This window comes from Watersipora subatra, chromosome 4, assembly GCF_963576615.1.
Source record: "Watersipora subatra chromosome 4, tzWatSuba1.1, whole genome shotgun sequence".
NCBI classification, from domain to species: Eukaryota; Metazoa; Bryozoa; class Gymnolaemata; order Cheilostomatida; family Watersiporidae; genus Watersipora; species Watersipora subatra.
Window position 1 is genome coordinate 41,609,107 of NC_088711.1, and position 3,089 is coordinate 41,612,195.

The 3,089-nt window shown below is 31.3% G+C and overlaps 1 long non-coding RNA gene across 1 annotated transcript; it reads right to left on the minus strand.

Moving 5' to 3' along the window:
* Window positions 1-458: 458 nt before the first annotated feature.
* On the minus strand, window positions 459-1,626 carry LOC137394936 (uncharacterized). Its single transcript, XR_010978413.1, has 3 exons — window positions 1,561-1,626; window positions 1,211-1,267; window positions 459-1,102 (listed from the first exon to the last, which is right to left on the minus strand). It is a non-coding gene; the product is annotated as an uncharacterized lncRNA (long non-coding RNA).
* Window positions 1,627-3,089: the final 1,463 nt, after the last annotated feature.

Here is a 3,089-nt window from a genome sequence, read left to right on the forward strand (position 1 = left end):
TGGAGAAATTAATATGTTGAATGAAAGATCAGTTTTATTACAAAATTATTCACTTTAAAAGATATATTTATACTACATCGTAGTATTCGCGAGTATTGTGAGATGTTACTAGCCCTTTGTATATAATGATACCCGGATAATTCTCTTTCAACGAAAGGGCATATCTCGAAGGCATCGTCTTCATAAATTCTGAAATTATCTATCACTGTTATGGATCCACTACTTTTTAAAAGATAATGTATAAATTGATGAAGTATTATTAGTTAGTGTTGATTGTTACTGAAGCTTCTGAGGAGTCAACTTCCAATAGTATGAATATCGACAATATTTCTGAAAGAACTCCCCAATTGAATATGAAACAAAGACAGTGTAGAAGACCAACCAAGTCTAGATTGAACAGAACTACGTCATTACGAAGATCATCAAAAAAAAGTTCGGTAGTAAAGCGGTTATTCGAATCCAAGGAAAATTATATGGAAGGAGATGAGAAAATTACGTCACCTATTGCAACAGTTTTTAAATCCGAGGAAATGCAAGAACCATGGAAATGGATTGATCTAAAAGTTTTGGATATTCCAGCTTCGTTAGAAGTAATACAAGCAAATAAGTCTGAAGAAAATGACAATTGTGAGATTGCGTTGCAATTCTTCGTTGAACGTAAGGGAGAGCGTGTGGCATTATGTTCGATCATCGAACCTCAAAAGTATAACATTCCCTCATCATTTCAATGGTTGACACCAGCTCTCATGATATTGGATCGAAGTGAGATTTACATGAACTCTAAGTCTTCATCAGGATTAAAACTTTTCACGATTGACGGAGCGTGCAATCTGAAGGAATTCAGAGAGAAATTAAACAAAGATTATAAACTCTGTATATCAAGACAGTAATTAGTTAAGGAAATGTTATTATGATTAAATTTTATATAGTTTATTTGATGATATATCATAGGAATTTAAACTTACTATCAATGGATATATTATTGAATAAAAGTTTTGTATATAAAAATGCTAAAACATAATATAAAAAAAGACTATTGAATATTGAATATCATTCAACCCCAATTTTCTTCTTCTTTCATTGACGAAAGAGAATGAACTGTCTACAATCAAAACATACATTATTTTTAGTGAGATATAGTAAAAGTAAGACATACAGACAGGTTAGATCATTCATTCAAACTAAAAAACAAATATAATGTAATACTTACTGAAGAAGAAGATCCATCCTTTTTCTGAATGGAATCTTCCTGTTGAGATACGGGAGCCTGCAATTGCAATGATTACAGTCAGGATGGTTTACTATAACCTTGTTGAGATAGTAGACTCTACATTCACAATGGACTCCAACTTAAATTGTAAATTTCAATTGCATTACTCATCGAATCATAGAATGATATGCAAGATGTAATGCAGACAGAATAGGATATGCAATCAACTAGAGTAGGACATACAGACAATAAGAAAAACAAATATGTTACATCACATAGTCAGACTAGGACACACAGACAGAGGAGGATATTCAGTTAAAACAAAGAAATAAATATAATGTGCTACTTACTGAAGATTCAAATTTATAAACCCTTCTCCGAAAAGGTCTATATTTAGTTCGCTGATACCCAGGATCCTACAATTGCAATGATTATAGTCAGAGTAAAATACGCAGACAAATTAAAACACAGTCAGGTCTTACTTTGAATTTCAATTCCAACACCTTTTGTTTTAAAGTGAAGTTATACAAATATTAATTACTGTTTTCACAGACTGTTACTCATTTTAACATTCCTACATACCAATTGGAGTGAATTTTGTTGAATGTATTTGATCTTTAGTTACATGTTTTATCATTATACAACGATATTAGACGAAATAAATATAATGTAATACTTACTTTTAAAGTCAATGTAACATCGAAGTTACAAAATAATTCTTCTCTTTGTCGTTGCATGACCAATGATTTCTACAATAATTTCCAAATTACTTTGTATAATTTAATTGTTTCATTTAAGCAAACCCTATAATTCGAAATATATTTAATATGTAGTTTATATTCTCAAGTTTCCTTTAATCAAAAATATAATTTAGTAAAATATTATAATGTAATACTTACTTTCTTTTGAAGCTTGATCTTGTTTCGAAAAGCCTTCTGTTTTTCAGGATCTACCTCTCTACCCCAAGGGCAGTAGCCCCATATCTCCACACACGTGTCGATGCAATTTGTCTGAGTTAGGAGTCTATCCACGTTTTTGTCTCGAGCACACATTGTAAACTATTATAAATAAAATGAGATGAAAAACTTATTCTTTCTCATTGCTTATATAGTAAGTAGAAGCAATGTTATGGTTCATTAAATTTGTGTAATTTATGTTCACGAAATTGTAAAATCAGCTAAACAGTTTTCGCGAAATTCAATTTCGCGAAAGTTGACTATATAATATATATGTGTAATTTCGCGAAATCCAATTTCGCGAAATCCAATTTCGCGAAATTCACTTTCGCGAAATTCAATTTCGCGAAAGTTGACTATATAATATATATGTGTAATTTCGCGAAATCCAATTTCGCGAAATCCAATTTCGCGAAATCCAATTTCGCGAAATTCACTTTCGCGAAATTCAATTTCGCGAAAGTTGACTATATAATATATATGTGTAATTTCGCGAAATCCAATTTCGCGAAATCCAATTTCGCGAAATTCACTTTCGCGAAATTCAATTTCGCGAAAGTTGACTATATAATATATATGTGTAATTTCGCGAAATCCAATTTCGCGAAATCCAATTTCGCGAAATTCACTTTCGCGAAATTCAATTTCGCGAAAGTTGACTATATAATATATATGTGTAATTTCGCGAAATCCAATTTCGCGAAATCCAATTTCGCGAAATTCACTTTCGCGAAATTCAATTTCGCGAAAGTTGACTATATAATATATATGTGTAATTTCGCGAAATCCAATTTCGCGAAATCCAATTTCGCGAAATTCACTTTCGCGAAATTCAATTTCGCGAAAGTTGACTATATAATATATATGTGTAATTTCGCGAAATCCAATTTCGCGAAATCCAATTTCGCGAAATTGACTTTCGC